Here is a 17,997-nt window from a genome sequence, read left to right on the forward strand (position 1 = left end):
GGGTAGCTAAAGCGCGAAAGAAAGTGTAAACGGCGGCTAGAGAAAAAGCAGGAGGGCGGGCGCCAACTGAGTCTGAGCGCAGGCGCTTTCTTTCATCGCAGGATAACGTCGTCCTACTGTTTCTGCGCGTCGGAAATCTACTGTTCCCCCTAGGTCGGGATGTCCACCCCCACCCCCGCCCCCGGCCAGTATTGGCACAATTAAAACTTACTGCACTCAATATCTCATCACAACAGTGATTCTACATTGACATTCAAATTCCATTACTTTCACTTCTAATACTTAAAACTACTGTATATTTATGTTTTTCTAAGTGGGTGATTTTCCGGCTCTGCCAAAGGAGCACATTTCACAAGTACACAAGTACTTAATTTTTAACACAATAAAAGTACACAATTTTTAACCTTACTTTTTAAAATTTTTAATGTTTTATTTTTTTGAAATTCTATTTATCTAAAAATTTAAAACAAAATTTTACATTTTTTAGTTTTAACCACTTTCACATCAGAATTTTAGTTGTTGTTTTTTTTTTAAAGACCTTATTTATTTATTTGACAGAGAGAGATCACAAGTAGGCAGAGAGGCAGGCAGAGAGAGAGGAGGAAGCAGGCTCCCTGCTGAGCAGAGAACCCGACGTGGAACTCGATCCCAGGACCCTGAGATCATGACCCCAGCCGAAGGCAGCGGCCCAACCCACTGAGCCACCCAGGCACCCCTTTAGTTGTTTTTTAAAACACAGAAATTCTCAATTCCATGAGAGGAAGAAAAAGAGATCTAAATTATACTTTAAATAATACAGTATCAAAAACTCTCTCTCTCATTACCTCCACCATAACTTTAAGGGAGATGTCTGTTCTTGAACATCATTCTTTAAGTCTCTAAGAAAATAAGAGAGAAATAGAAGTGGTGGTAAGAAGAGTCCCCTAATAAGGGCTTCTCTTTTCACTATCCTTCATGGGATGTAGGACAAAGACTGATTACCATGATTATCATATTAGAAGACCCAGATTAAGTGCTCGCTTGGGCAGCACAATTGGTAAAATTGGAATGATACAGAGATTAGCTTGGTCCTTATGCAAGGGTGACATAAATTGGTGAAACGTTCCATATTTTATTTAAAAAATGACCCAGATTAGGATAAAGAATGGAGCTGGTATATCAAATGTATTTAAGTCTTTAGTACCTTCTTACACAGTGAATAGCATCTGTCATCAGGCACTATTTGTGGTACAAACACATGGCCTTAACAATTTTATTCTCCCAGGTGACAGAGAACATTTGGGATTCACATTGGAGGTAGGGGGTTCTGAAATCTCTAGTTGGACCTAAGGACTTTAAAATACTTTTAAAACCCCCAGTTCACATTTTATTTTTATTATTTTTTAAAGATTTTTTTTTTATTTATTTGACACAGAGAAAGAGATCACAAGTAGGCAGAGAGGCAGGCAGAGACAGAGGGAGAAGCAGGCTCCCTGCCAAGCAGAGAGCCCGATGTGCGGCTCCATCCCAGGACCCTGGGACCATGACCTGCAGTGGCTTAACCCACCGAGCCACCCAGGCGCCCCCTCAGTTCACATTTTAAATGAAAACTAACTGCTCCAAAGAAGTGCTTTAGGGAAGAAGACTGTTCTCTGCCAGCTCAGGGTACTGATTTTAACGAGTACATATATATCTCTCCGGGAGGCATTCATTTTATAGCATCTAAAAACAGCTAGTAAATCATTATACCCATTTTACATTTTACATTCAACATAAAGAAGACCACAAACTTCCATAGCTGTGATGCTAGATTTTTCAATTTATCTCAATTATCTTTGTTTTTAAACTTTCAGAGGTTTTTGTAAGTTCATGCTACCATCTTCCCAAATACAGTTTATTAATTCTTTGGGCCAACTTGAATTTAGTGTCTTGAAAGAACTTTATAGACACAAAATTAATCAGATACAATTCTGATCTGTAGGTGATAGAGGCAGGAGAACACATGATACTTAGAATTTCATTCTAGCATTTACATTGTAACTTGTGCTGTAAAGTGAAATGAGAACATAGAGGGGCAAATTACTAATTCCAACAAACATTGAAGAAAGAATTGTGGGGTGTGGTTTCCAAACAGAGGAAATTCCATGAAGTAAGCACTTAAAGTCTGCCCGAGACATTCAGGGTGCCGCCATTGTAGGGTGTGTGGGGCGTCTGCTGGTGCACTGCCATTGTGGGGAGCAGGGTGTCCCCCAGTGTTAAGCAACAAAGAGTCTGGAACAAGAATCGTAAAGACTCCTAAGGGGTTGCACAGGAGAGGTGTAGAACTTTTTTTTTTTTTTAAGATTTTATTTATTTATTTATTTGACAGAGAGAGATTACAAGTAGGCAGAGAGGCAGGCAGAGAGAGAGAGGAGGAAGCAGGCTCCCCGCTGAGCAGAGAGCCCGATGTGGGACTCGATTCCAGGACCCTGAGATCATGACCCAAGCCGAAGGCAGCGGCTTAACCCACTGAGCCACCCAGGCGCCCGGTGTAGAACTATTTTAAAACTATTCTCTAAGTGCTATGAAAAATCAATGGAGGATGAGAGGATGAAAAGGCATATGCTACAAAAAATGTTATATTTTGGTAAGCTCCATTTAGAAAAAAAAAAAACAAAAAAAGCGGGTGTCACTGCAAGTAAGTTTGCTTCATTATATAGCCTTCACTGTGGGATTAGTGCTCTTATTAGAAGAAAAACTAGAAAAAAAAGAAAACTAGAGAGCAGGGTCACTCTCTCTCCTCCTTGTGAGGACACAGCAGGAAGGTGCCATGTATAAACTTGAAGCCTCACCAGACCTCACCATGTGGGCTCCTTGGTCTCAGACTTACAGCCTCCTGAACTGTGAGGAAATAATTTCTGATGTATAAGTCACCCATTTTATACTATTTTGTTTTGACAGCCCAAGCAGACTAAAACAGGTATTTTTTTTTTTCAGATAAAAAGGTTAAGAAACACTTGTCTGTAAACACATAAAATAGCCTAGAAGGAAATGCTACAAATAATAGTGTGCCTGGAGGAAGAGTGCCTGGGGCACAGAGTGGGGGAGGGAGACTGTTGTCTCTTGTGAAGGGCTCACTGTGTGAATATATTACCTTGTGTAAAAATGGACGGATGGATGTACGGATGAGGCCAAAGCCTCTTTTTTGCTACTGGATAAAATTCTTGGAAATTTTTGCAAAATTTACTCCAAAGGAGAAGACTGATCTCCCTTTACTTAATTCAGAAAGTGAAGTGGTTGAAAAAAGCAAGACATGAAGTTCCAAGATCTTTTCATCACAGCTGAAAATATGGAACTATCTCGGCTGTTCCTGAGTTAGGCATTTTTGAATTATAAAAGTAATGTGTTTTTTTGGTAAAATGTTCAAACAATTCCATAATAAAAGTTTGTCATATGTGATCTCTAAGCTCCCATCCTCATTCCTCCAACTAAAGAGATAGAAAGAGAAATCACGGGTAAGCTTTATGGCATCCATACTCTAAATCCACATGTGTCAACTTATCTCAATCTTTCACTGGAAATTTGAGAACTGGGTATGGGGTAGAGAGGAGAAATTCATTCATCAACCAAGGAGGATCAAAGACAACAGATGAACAGATATGTGTCTTTCCATATAGGTGTGGAGCAAATGTTTACAGTGCGGTAAGGCCGTTCTGTGCAGAACATGCTGGTTCCTAGTAGCTGTCAGTGTGGCGGAGGGCAGAGCAGTCAGGCAAGGCTTCACAGCAGAGGCAGGTTCTAAACTGAATCCCGAGGAATGAAGAGTTTGCCAAGCAGACAATGCATGAGGAGAGATTTCTAGTCCATTGAGAAGAAATAATAAGGCATCTTTGATGCACTGAAATTAATTCAGTATTCCTGGAACATAAATGGAGTTTGGGGGGCTAGAGAAAGGATCAGAGAAATGATGTTATCCAGTAAGGCAATATCCATACCTGGGAGGGCCTTTCAGGGTCTCCCCAAAGGATGTGGATGGAGGGTGGAATTGAAAAAAAAAGAAAAAGTGAGTAGTAGTAGGTGATGTAGTCAGATGTGGGATTAGGAGGGAAAAGTCAACTGAAGAGAAGATCTGAGGAGGGACAATGAGGTAGCATCAGAGCCAGGAGACCAGTGGAGGGCTCTCCTTCTATCTCAACAGGGGCCGAACTGGGGGAGTGGTAGTCAGTTTGAAGAGGAGGAAATGATGATGAGCTGGAACTATAAGGTCTGAAGCATGGATTTGGTGTGTGACTAAAGGAGAAAGAGTCATCAGGAATGACTAGGATATATGTTTGACAGTGGATGGATGCCACTACACTTCTGGAGAGAAACTGAGGGATACTTATGGTTGGAGGGGGAGGGTAGTCCAGGAGGTGCTGGGGAGAGTGCTGATTTGGGCATGTTGATTATGAGATGCCAATATAATAGCCATGTGTCCTCAGATGGACAAGGCCTGGGGATGGGGGATGGGGGCCATTTGGGGGCCGTTTTAAAGAAAAAGGATGCTGGATTTGTTGTGATAGGGAATTCTTATTTTGAGAATAAGAAATTGTAAGATTACAAAATTTGAAAAGTTGAAAAGTACGGGGGGGCCTGGGTGGCTCAGTGGGTTAAGCCTCTGCCTTCGGCTTGGGTCATGCTCTCAGGGTCCTGGGACAGAGCCCCACATCAAGCTCTTTGCTCAGCAGGAAGCCTGCTTCCCCCTTTCTCTCTGCCTGCCTCTCTGCCTGCTTGTGATCTCTTTCTCTCTCTCTGTCAAATAAATAAATAAAATCTTTTTTAAAAAAGTTGAAAAGTACCATAAAATCACAAAATTCATAGAAAATTATATTTTTATTAATTGACATATCCTTATAATGCTTTTTGTCCTACATTTCTGGGGAGCAACAACTTTTGGAATCCATATTCTAAATGCTTATTCATCCTTCCAACTGGCAAATTCTTTATCTTTGTCTCGTTATATGAAATACAATTTTGTAACATTTACTTTGAAGAGAAAAAAGATAATTCAGTCTTCCCTTTAACATGATTAATCCAAATTGGCTTTTTATGATTAATGATTTCAAAAAAGTTTTTATGACTTCTTACCCCCTTATTGATAACATCATGTAGATTTTTTAGACTTTCTATCAAATTTGAGAAAACATTTATCAAGTTTCTTTCACATATGAGCTGCTTTTAAGATTGGTCTAAACTTATGCCTTACAAACACAGGTATTACACTAAATTCTTATTTGCATGATTCTAAAGTTTCCAGATTCCAAAAATTGTCTGATGCATTTATCGTTGTTCATGCTGTGTTAATAAGTGCATTCCTGACACAAGAGAATTTCAGTTTGGATGAGGTAATGATAAGAATTTTACATATCTGCTAATGGGAAGAATTTCCCACAGGTTAGCTTCTCCTCTATTACCCACTTACTTCCAGTTCAGATAAGACCTCTGACCCTACACCTTCATTTTCACACGCCAGGAGCATTCACAGAATGGGTAGAAGGAATATTTCCAGAAGCTGTTGCTATGTTAGGACTGCTGGCAATGACTTGGAAGCGTTGGGGATGAATAAGTAGATACCGCTAATCCTCAACTAAATGTATCCTCAACTCAACTTCCCCTAAGCTGAATCCCCACAATGTTCTGGTCCCACCAGTACCACTGGGCGGATGGGGAAGTTTGACTAGTGGGGAGTTGAACTGGAAAGAAGACCTGTGGCTAACCTACCTTAGTGTATGCATTTTATCAAAAACCTATGATTATGGGAACACCGCTCTCAGAGCCCAGGAAGGGGCCTGTGCTAAGGCAGGATCTTGACACTTCAGCTTCATGAGATTCATGGTAAGTCTAAGTGTTAAACTGTAAAATATTTTAGACATAATCGGGGCCAGGAGAAGTGAGCAGGGCTGCTGAGATGATCAGGGTTCTTGTTTTAGTTGAATCTCTGAGGTGTTTTTGATAATTTTTTATGGACTTCTTCAATTTTGTGACAATACTCCTTATGCCTAAAAAATAGGCCCTTCTGCTAGAACTAAAAATTGAGAGGGAGAAGTAGTTCTTTAAATCTTGATCTTCGTAATGGATTATGGATGAGTAAATTAAGGAATGAATATAAAAGTTTATTTTCTAATGGTGTTAAACAAAGGTAGTTCTAATTTAACTCAATAAGCTGTCATCTAGAATGATACAGGCCTGGATTTTCACCTGCAATATTCTGCTTCTTTTTAAATGTTTACTATAATTGACAGATTCCAAAGAGCAGAGTGGCAAAAATACACTCCTCCTGTTAAAATGATAGAGATGAAACATAATTTACTCTTTCTTAAAAAATGAGACAGGCACTTTCAGGTATGATAGGAAATTAAACTCTTTCAGTTCCACTCACCAAATATTTGAGTGTTTTCTGTTCTCTTGGCATTATTTGGGGGCCACTAAAGATATAAAGATGAATTAGACTTCCTGTCTTCCTTGACTTGAAAGGAGGGGCCAAGATAAGAAAAATACATCAAGTGATTACACTTCTTTTAAGACCACTAGTTAAATATCTTCCTTTAGCTGATAGCTTACATCAAGTACTAAGGGAATACAAAGTATAGTGATGTGGTACCCAGATAAGATAAAAAGGGAAAAATACCTGCTGTTTCAACATTTGGTCACTATATGGAACCTTTATTATGTCCCAAGTGTGGGCTTAAATAATGGGTATACAAACAGAAATCAGACCCAAGCCTGCCCTTCAAAGCTTCAGGGTTCAGATGGAGAAAAAAGTAAAAAAGAAAAAAAATTTTCAAAGAAACAAGAACTTCTTCCTACTCCAGGGATCCTACGTGAGTCTTTCCACAGCTTAACCCCAACCATAGACTCAAAATGTAAGGTAGGGCCCTCAACTCTATGGTCAACTAATCTTTAAGAAAGCAGGAAAGAATATCCAATAGAGAAAAGTCAACAAATGGTTTTAGGAAAATAAGACGGCCACATGCAGAAGAATGAAACTGGACCATTTTCTTACACCACACACAAAAATAGACTCAAAATGGATGAAAGACTTCAATATGAGCCAGGAATCCATCAAAATCCTAGAGGAGAACACAGGGAGCAACCTCTGTGACTTCAGCCTTAGCAACTTCTTGCTAGACACATCTCCAAAGGCAAGGGAAACAAAGGCAAAAATGAACAATTAGGACTTCATCAAGATAAACAGCTTTCGCACAGCAAAGGAAACAGTCAACAAAACCAAAGACAACAGAATGGGGGAAGATATTTGCAAATGACTTATCAGATAAAGGGCTAGTATCCAAAATCTATAAAGAACTTATCAAACTCAACACCCAAAGAAAAAATAATTCAATCAAGTAATGGGCAGAAGACATGAACAGATTTTTTAAAAATGTGAGGCAGGAGGAGAAATGTTGAAGCTGTGCTGTCCCAACAAAAGCCCTCCAGGAATGGCTGTACCATCACAGTAGTTAGAAGTTCAGAATTGTTGGGGCACCTGGATGGCTCAGTTGGTTAAGCAGCCAACTCTTGATTTCAGCACAGGTCATGAACTCAGGGGGCTGTGATTGAGCCCCACATCAGGCTCCCGGCTCAGACTGCTTGATATTCTCTCCCTCTGGCCCTCCCCATGCTTGTGTGCTCATTCTCTCTCTAAAAAAAAAAAAGAAAGAAAGAAAAGAAAAAAAGTTCAGGATCAAGATTGCATGGCCTCAAATCCTTTCAAATCCTGGTTCTCCCCCTTAATTTATCTGTGGCTTTGAGCAAATCACTTTATTTCTTTGTGCCTCATTTACTCAAATGAAGATATGAATAGGACCTGGTTGTATCTTTTTGAGTATAAAATGAGGTCATCCATCTACTATTTCCTTAGATCAATGCCTAACCCACAGTAAGCACTTCACAGGTGTGATCTATCACTGTCTATCTCTCACAAAAATTGCTCTGGTGGTGAGCGGTGGAATACGCTGCTATGGGGTCATAAGAGAGGGGGAAAGAGACTCTGGGGGAGGCAGATAAGGCTTCATTAATGCTGTGACTCTTGCTTTCCATCGGATAGGAAAGCTGATATTATCTGTTTAAATGGGAATGAAAGAGAGGAGACTGCCCGGAACATCTGGAAAGGAAACAGCATATGCAGCAGATAGCTCAGCATCAAAAAGGCACCTGGCGTGCAAGGGATTGATGAAGGGAGCTGGGTAAAGCTGAACAAAGAGTGCATTTGAACTGATTCTTGAAATATTAGCCCAACTTTGGCAAAGAGAAATGGAAGAAGGATATTGGCGGGAATGATCAGGTGGGAGACATTCTAGGCAGAAAGAAGAAAAACAGGGGCCAGGTTTGGAGAACATCCAGCAGTGGGATTTGGCTGGAGGGTAAAGTGGGATAGGAGGTAAAGAGACAGAGGAGGGGAAAGAAGAATTAGATTCCTATCATAAAGGGTTTTTGAAGTCACTTCAGGGAAGTTTACCTAAAGCACTTCAAACAATGCAAAGGGAAAGACTAAAGGTTTTTTTATTTGATTGAGCAGGGAGTGACAGGATTACATTTTGTATTTAAACAGATTAACCTGGCAGTACTATACAGAGAGGACGAGTGTGGGAAGGAGAGATGCAAGATTGCCAGCAGAAACGTAATTCCCTCCAGGAGTTTATCATATCTAACTCTGTGAAGCTGAAATTGACAAAACTCTGTATACATGGTGTATTAGTAATCTAGAGGCAATGCTGTGAGGATATTATGACTATGATTCCACTAGAGGGTAGTAGAAACAAATTGGTAATATAGATGAAGCCACTCTCATCCCTACCAGCTATAAACCAAGTTATTTCTTTTCTTATCTATATTTTGTAAAGTTGCAGCTTAATTCAGTTATCCCATGACTGAGGAAAATATGACAAGTACATTTAGTGGGTTGTAGCTCTAGACAATTTAATAAATTCAATGTATCCATCTTCAGACAGCAATAAAGCTGAATTGGCCAGACCAGGAAACTAGTTGGGATTTAACCTTTTGACAATAACCAATATCTCATTATGGCCTTGAGTGGAAACTCTCCTTTTAAATTGAATACCGAATAGTACATCCAAGTCTCTTAATTGATTGTGCTTTTTTAAAAAATGGTGACAATGATGAAGAAGACAAAAGTGTGATTGATCAAGTTAATTTCAACATGTGGTCTCAGTTAGATAATTTAAGTTGAAAAAAAGCATATCTTTGGTACACTCATTTTCAGATAAGATCCTAAAATATATACTGCTATATTTTACACACATACATACACACACACTTCCTTTTGGAAAGTGATACAGCAATGAAGAGTGATCATGTCCATTCTGGTTTTTTTTAAACTTAATATTTCTCTGACATTATTTTGTCATAAGGAAATAACGCTATATAAATAAGTCATATGCTTGAAAAAACTTGCTATGTTGTAATAATATTTTCTATAATAACAAAAATTTAGAGTCAACTTAGAAGTGTAATACGGAAATGGTTAAATACTTAAATTGTGGTTATTTCCCTTAATCAAACACCACGCACTCAGACACAAACACTGTGGATTTACACTATAAGGAAATAGACACAGATTGTTCTTTTAGTGTAAAGGGATGTGTGGTCATTTAAAAACATTGCCATTCAACTAGTTTTGTGCTGTTTTTACAATGACCACACACCAAAAGGGAAGAATATGCTGCCAGTATCATTTTAGTTGTAATTTCAAGGTACTGTATTTAACTAACACTTTTCAAAGCTTCACAGTGTAAAGATCATTATATATTAAACCTTTAATTAGAATAACTCTCTTCAACTACCTTAAAAAAAAAAAAAAGGAAGGAGGGAGGAAGAAAGGAAGGACGGAACTAAAATGAGACTTCTCAGGCACCTGGGTGGCTCAGTTGGTTAAGAGACTACTTTCAGCTCAGGTCATGATCCTGGAGTGCCGGGATGGAGTCCCGCATCGGGCTCCCAGCTCCCACAGCTCCACGGGGAGTCTGCTTCTCTCTCTGACCTTCTCCTTGCTCATACTCTCTCTCAGTGTCTCTCTCTCAAATAAATAAATAAAATATTAAAAAAATAAATAAAATGAGACTTCTCGAGTATACCTGTTCTTGTATCTATAAACAAAATATCTCTGGAGTAAAATATAGCATTTTAAAAGATCTGTGAATACCTTCCTTGATAGCTTAAGGAAAGGAAAGCTAAGAGGCTAGCAAAACACTGTATGATTTCTTGCATGTATGGAATTTAAGAAACAAAACAGATGAACATAGGTAAAAAGAAAGAAAAATAAGATAAAAACAGAGAGGGAGACAACCCATTAGAGACTCTTAATTTTATGGAACAAACTGAGGGTTGCTGGAGGGGAGAGGGTGGAGGGATGGGGTCATTGGGTGATGGGCATTAAGGAGGACCCTTGATGTAATGAGCCCTGGGTGCTGTATGCAACTGTTGAATCACTAAACTCTATCCCTGAAACTAATAATACACCATATGTTAACTAACTTGAATTAAATAAAAATAAGTAAGTGAAATGGAATTTCTCCATATTTCAATATAAAATAGACAAGTCTTGGGGGAAGGGCAGAAGCTCTGTAGACTTATTCAGTCATGAAAATGTCCAAGTTGAACATTCTCTTCCATCTTTAAAAACACAAATCCAAACTGAAATAAACTCATCTTCATTTTAATGACTTCTAAATACTTGTAATGGCAATAATCATAGGATTTTTAAATAGTAAAATGGTAGAGTCGATTAGAATTAGAGATCATCCAATAAGAAAAGTGTTAAGGAAATTCAGTGTTTACATTTACCAGTGTTCAGAGTTTCACATATTTATTTTATTTAAGTTCCTATTTTATTAAATTCACATATTTATTTTATTATTTGTTTAAGTAAATTTGTCAGTATGTAGGAAATACACATACATATATATTAAAATATGTGTGTGTATCGATTAATAGATAAAGTAAATCAATTTAAATGTTTCAGTATGGTAGGGGCGCCTGGGTGTCTCAGTGGGTTAAATGTTTCAGTATGGTAACAAGAGCTACCTTTTACCTATTATAACATTCAGCCATGCCATGAGCTGAGCGAAGAACTTTAAATGGACTGTCTTTAAGGATGGAACAATCTTTCTGATAAAGATTCTGCTTCAGATAAGGAAATGAGTTGTAGAGAGACCTAATATTTGCCCAGTGTCAGACAGCTAGTAAGAGGTAGAATGGAGAGGCACCTGGGTGGCTCAGTCGTTGAGCGTCTGCCTTTGGCTTAGGTCAGGATCCCAGGGTCCTGGGTTCGAGCCCTGCATCGGGCTCCCTACTCCGTGGAAAGCCTGCTTCTCCCTCTCCCTCTCCCCCTGCTTGTGTTCCCTCTCTCACTGTGCCTCTCTCTGTCAAAATAAATAAAAGCTTTAAAAAAAAAAAAAAGAGGTAGAATGGAGACTTGAACCCAAAGATTTTCTGACTCCAAAGCACAGCTTCTCTACCACTGTGCAATCTTCCACTTAGATGCAATAAAATAAATATACACTCTAAGATGATAAATTATTGGAAATATTATTAACACTAATTTTGTTAAAGAGAAGTTTATATTTAGTCTTCTTATACTGTGTATCTTCGTGATAATTTCATCCTTACTCATGTCTCCTTAAAGAACAGTGGAAGTGTATCATTTTCTTTAAATAAGAATGTGATTAAACAAGGTTGAATCATTGGTTAATGGTAGAGTATTTAAAATAGTTGTTCATTATTCTCGGAACACCACAATTATTAGCTTCAGATGAAAGGGATGAAAAATTCAGAGCTCATTCTCAAAGAGCTGTAGGTCCAGATTTTCTCCCATCACTAGAATTTTCCACCTAAGGTACATGGTTATTTTCAGTGTTTCCGGGGGAGCAGGCTGGTGGTGACTTAAGAACACAGAAGTGGAATAATGTAATGCTTGGTTCATGATGCAGTCTCATCATTGGTGCACTTATGACCCTCTTTATTCATATAATTATTAATTTATAGTAATAATATAATAAGCATTCATGAAATCATAACCCAACATTAAAACTTCGACTTTAACAGTACTCTACACATATGGGACCCTCTTTTCCCTGTCATCTTGTTCTGCCACCACCCCAACGCCAGGTAATTGACATCCTTAATCATCATTTCTTTTGCTGGTATTCCTACAAAAAAAGTTTAAGAGTAATAATAATAAAACCTATATATTCCTCTCCTAGATTCATCAATTATTATTATTTTGCCAAATTTGCTTTATCTTATCTTTTCTCTCCCTTCACCCCCCCGCTCCCTCTCTTTCTTTCCATTTATTGAGTTATTCATTCTCACATAAATTACAGACCCATAACTTTACTGCAAATACTTCACCATGCATCTCTTAAGAACGATGTTTTCCAGGCCCCTGGGTGGCTCAGTCATTAAGCATCTGCCTTTGGCTCAGGTCACAATCCCAGAGTCCTGGGATCAAGCCCCGCATCAGGCTCCTTGCTGGGTGGGGAGACTGCTTCTCCCTCTCCTGCTTCCCCTGATTGTGTTCCTTCTCCAACTGTCTCACTCTCTGTCAAATAAATAAAGAAAATCTAAAAAAAAAAAAATCAATTTAATTTACATATACTGTATTATTAGTTTCGGAGGTAGAATTAGTGATTCATCATTTGAATGCAAAACCTGTGCTCAGGGCGCCTGGGTGGCTCAGTGGGTTAAGCTGCTGCCTTCGGCTCAGGTCATGATCTCAGGGTCCTGGGATCGAGTCCCGCATCGGGCTCTCTGCTCAGTGGGGAGCCTGCTTCCTCCTCTCTCTCTCTCTCTGCCTGCCTCTCTGCCTACTTGTGATCTCTCCCTGTCAAATGGATGAATAAAATCTTTAAAAACAAACAAACAAACAAAACCTGTGCTCATAACATCAAATATCGTCCTTAAGGCCCATCACCCAGTTACTCCATCCCTTAGCTCTTCCCCTCCAGCAACCCTCAGTTTGTTCCCTATCATCAGAAGTTTCTTATGGTTTTTTCCCTCTCTATTTTCCTCTTATTTTATTTTTCCTTCACTTCCCCTATGTTCATCTGTTTTGTTTCTTAAATTCCACATATAAGTGAAATCATATGATATTTGTCTTTCTCTGTCTGAATTATTTCATTTAGCGTAATACCCTCTAGTTCTATTCATGTAGTTAAAAATGTCAAGATTTCCTTCTTTTGATGGCTGAGTAATATTCCATTGTATATAGTCTTCTTTTGGTGGCTGAGAATTATTCCATTGTATAGAATGGAATATATACAACTTCTTTATCCATTCATCTGTCAATGGACATCTGGGCTTTTTCCATATTGTTTTATTTTGGTTTCAATGATATTTTTTGTAAGCCAGTTGTCCTGAGACAATATCCCCATGATACATCTGATAATTTCTTCATGGTGTCATTTACCTTGTTCCAACATTTCCTGTATTATGTAAAGTATCTTCTGTACCTGGAATTAGATCTAGAAGCTTCATTAAATTCAGGTTAAACATTTTCAGCAAGGATACTTCATAAGGAAGTTGTGTACCTCATGTCACATCGTGTCAAAACAGACATAAGGCAGGTTGCTCACTTCATGTCATTGATAACTTTTAGCTCTTTTCCTTTTTAAAGATATATCCATAAATTCTTTGATAGTCTTCTGATCATGAGATAGATCTTAATTTCCCACCCCTAGCTGCCATGGCACAGGGACCCTCAGGCCATGGATGGAGCTAAGTCTTTTCCTAATAGTGAGCACTGAAGCCTTGCTAGTAGGTGTGTTTGGAAGTGGGTACTCTGTCAGGACTTGGTTAATAAGTTATATGTTTCAAGGAATTCGTTTACTGGGTCCAATTTTTCCAAACTGTTGGCATAGGTAATAGTAGTGTTCTGCTATGATATTTTCTCTCCAATTACTATTTGTGATTTTCCTTTTTTTTTTTTTTCCGATGCAATCTTGTCAGATATTTAAATATTTTCTTGTTTTTGAAGAACTGATGTTTGGCTTTAACATTTTGTTTTTTCTTTCTTTCTTCCTTTATTTTTTTTTTTTAAAGTAATCTCTACACCCAGTGTGGGGCTCAAACTCATGAACCTGAGATCAAGAGTCTTATGTTCAGGGCGCATGGGTGGCTCAGTGGGTTAAGCCTCTGCTTTTGGCTCAGGTCATGACCTCAGGGTCCTGGGATCGAGCCCTGCATCGGGCTCTCTGCTCAGCAGGGAGCCTGCTTCCCCTTCTCTTTCTGCCTGCCTCTCTGCCTACCTGTGATCTTTCTCTCTGTCAAATAAATAAAATCTTTAAAAAAAAAAAAAAAAAGAGTCTTATGTTCAGGGTGCCTGGGTGGCTCAGTGGGTTAAAGTCTCTGCCTTCAGCTCAGATCATGATCTCAGGGTCCTGGGATCAAGCCCTACATCAGGCTCTTTGCTCAGCAGGGAGCCTGCTTTCCTTCCTCTCTCTGCCTGCCTCTCTGCCTACTTGTGATCTCTCTGTCAAATAAATAAATAAAATCTTAAAAAAAAAAAATTTAAAAAAAAAGAGTCTTATGCTCTACTCACCGAGCCAGCCAGGTGGTCCATTATAATCTGCTTTATATTTTGATTTCTGCTCTTATTTATATGACATCTTTCTTCCTAACTCATTAACTTTTAGCACCTGGTCTTTCTAATACAAGTATTAACATCTAAAATATCCCTCAGGAGCCTGGGTGGCTCAGTCAGTTAAGCATCTGACTTCAGCTCAGGTTATGATCGCAGGGTCCAGGGGACAAGCCCCACGTCCAAGCCCAACTCACCATGCAGTGGGGAGTCCTCCCTTTCCCTCTGTCCCTCCCTTCATTTGTGCTCTCTCTCAAAGATATAAAATCTTTTTGAAAAAAGGTAAAAAAATAAAATGTCCTTTATGTGTATACTTGAAACTAATATAACACTGAATGTTAATTATACTAGAATTTAAAACAAACAAAAAAATCATCCCTCATAATATCATTAACTCTGTATCCTATAAGCTTCAACATACAGTGTTTCAACTTTCTGAATATATGGAATACAGTAAAAGTAACTGTTTAAATGTCATTGTCTGCTAATTCTAATACCGGTGTCTGTCCTATTTGGTTTCAGATCATTTTTCTGATCATAATATAGGTTGTATTTTCCTGCTTCTTTGCATGCTTGATAATTTTTTTTCACTGTGTCAGACAATATGAATTTTACATTGCTGGGGGCTCAACACTTTTGTATTTCTATAAATATTTCTGAGCTTTGCTCTAGGCTGCAGTAAGTTCCTTGGAAACAGTTTGATCCTCTCCAGGGCTGCCTTTATGGTTTGTTAGGCAGGACCAGAACAGAGTTTAGTCTGGGACTAATTATTCCCCACTACTGTGGCAAGGTCCCTCGGAGTACTCTTCCTGTTGTCCCAGAAATCATGAGGTTTTCCAGTCTGGCAGGGCCTGGATGAATATCTTTTAACCCTTTGATCTTTTGGGTAGTTGTGTAAGGGTTCTCCAGAGAGACAGAACTGATAGGCTGTATATATGGATTATTGTACACAATAATAATATGATTATATAATATAGAGTAATAGTACAATAGTAATAGAACCAATAGGATGTATATGATATATATTTTTATTGTCAGGAATTATAATTATATTAGTTAATTATTTTTATGTCATGTAATTATATTATTAATATAAGGAATTGACTCACATGGTTATGGGGGCTGAGAAGCCTCAAGATCTGTAATCAGCAAGCTGGAGACCCAGGAGATCCAGTGGTGTAAATCCCAGTCTGAAAGCTACCAAGCTAGAGATGCAAGAAGAGACAGTGTTTGTATTTGAGTCTGATGATAGGAGAAGACCAATGTCCCAGCTCGAAGGCAGTCAGATGAAAGGACTTCCCCTTTGGGGAAGGTCAGCCTTCTGTTCTAATCAGGACTTCAACTGATTATGCGATGCCCACCCACATTGCAAGGGCAATCTGCTTTATTTTGTCTACCCATTCAAATGTGAATCTCACCCAGAAACACCCTCACTGATACACTCAGAGTAAGGTTTTACCCAATACTGGGCACGCTGTGGCCCAGTCAATTTAACACATCAAGTTAAGCATCATAGTGGTTCTTGTCTTGCCCTTTCATGGGTTCCACACACGCATGTGCTGTCCATACTCTCCTGAATCCTTGAGGGAGACAGTCTGCAGATTTCCAGGGTTCTCTGTGCATGTGTCTCCACTGAGGTTTCGGTCCTGGGAGGGCCAGCTGTGTTACTTTGACTCCCAGAACTCCCAGCTTTGTCTCTTTGACTCAGTAAATCTCCCATCTCCACCTGTGTCTCCCCTTCCTGCACCACCGACTAGAAACTCTCAAGGCAGCAGACTGGAACAATCTTCGGGTTCATCCCATTTGATTATAATCTCTCATGGATCACCATCTTAAGTTGCCCGATGGCAAGGGTTTTGAAAACTGCTTTTTCATATATCTTATTTTTTATTAATTTTTGGTGTTTTAGGTGGGAGGATGAATTCAGGACCTATTATTTCAGGTTGCCACAAAGAAGCCTGTACAGTGTTCTAGGTTTTATTTTCAAATTTCCAGTGTGATTTTTCTCTTTAACTCAGGGTTATCGAAAAGTAGGTAAATTTTTAAATATGAAAGGACTTTTCATTTATCATTTTCAAATTAAATTTTTTAAAAAATTTTTATTAACATATTATTTGCCTCGGGGATACGGGTCTGTGAATCATCAGGCTTACACATTTCACAGCACTCACCATAGCATATACCTTCCATAACCATATGGATGTCCATAACCCAGCCACGCCATCTCTGCCCTCCTACCCCCCAGCAACCCTCAGTTTGTTTCATGAGATTAAGGGTCTCTTATGGTTTGTCTCCCTCCTGATTCCATCAACAGATGAATGGATAAAGAAGATGGAAGATGTGGTATATATATACAACGGAATACTACGAAGCAATCAAAAGAAATGAAATCTTGCCATTTGCAACAGTGTGGGTGGAACTAGAGTGTATTATGCTAAGTGAAATAAGTCAATCAGAGAAAGATAATTATGTGATCTCTCTGATATGAAGAATTTGAGAGGTGGTGTGTGGGATCATGGGGAGTAGGGAGGCAAAATGAATCAAATTAAATTTTTTAAAGGATTTTTATTTATTTATTTGACAGAGAGAGAGAGGACACAAGCAGAGGGAGAAGCAGGTTCCCTGCTGAGCAGGGAGCCTGATGCGGGACTTGATCCCAGACCCCAGGAATATGACCTGAGCTGAAGGCAGACACTTAACCAACTGAACCACCCAGGCACCCCATTTCAAATTAGTTTTTTTTTTTTTTAACAAAACAGAAAACCTATTTTAAAATGATATTTCATCTTTGCAATTTTTTGTATTTGTTTCATTGGCTTGGTACAGGATCAATTTTTGTAACTGTACCATGTGAATTAGAGGATGCTCGGTATCCTCTAATCTTAGATGTAGATTTATATATACATTTATTAAATTCGGGCTCATTAATGGTGTTTTTTATCTGACTTTTTAATCACTGTTAAATTTTGGACAGCCACATCTATCAATAGTAGAGATAGATGTGTTGACATATTTCAGTATGATAGCTGGATTTATCAATTTCTACCTGCAATTCTATCAAATTTTGTTTTATTTTTTGAGGATATTTTATTATGTACTTACATGTTTAGTTATACTACATCTTGGTTAATTGAAACTTTCATCATTACGTAGTAACCATACTTTTTTCCTAACAATGCGTTTGCTCTTAAAGTGTCTGATGGAAGTTTTATATGAGAAATAACATGTATTTTAAAATTTTCTAGTAGCCACACTGAAAGGATAGAAAGAAAAACAAAGATAAAAAAAACAAATAAAGTGGGGCGCCTGGGTGGCTCAGTGGGTTAAAAGCCTCTGCCTTTGGCTCAGGTCATGATCCCAGAGTCCTGGGATGGAGCCCTGCATTGGGCTCTCTGCTCAGCAGG

At 38.7% G+C, this 17,997-nt stretch overlaps 1 non-coding gene across 1 annotated transcript; it reads left to right on the forward strand.

Moving 5' to 3' along the window:
* Positions 1 to 1,012: 1,012 nt before the first annotated feature.
* On the forward strand, positions 1,013 to 1,114 carry LOC123389128. Its single transcript, XR_006603656.1, has one exon. It is a non-coding gene; the product is annotated as a U6 spliceosomal RNA (small nuclear RNA).
* Positions 1,115 to 17,997: the final 16,883 nt, after the last annotated feature.

Source organism: Mustela putorius, unplaced genomic scaffold, assembly GCF_011764305.1.
Source record: "Mustela putorius furo isolate JIRA1106 unplaced genomic scaffold, ASM1176430v1.1 tig00003949_pilon_pilon_pilon, whole genome shotgun sequence".
In the NCBI taxonomy this organism is placed as follows: domain Eukaryota; kingdom Metazoa; phylum Chordata; class Mammalia; order Carnivora; family Mustelidae; genus Mustela; species Mustela putorius.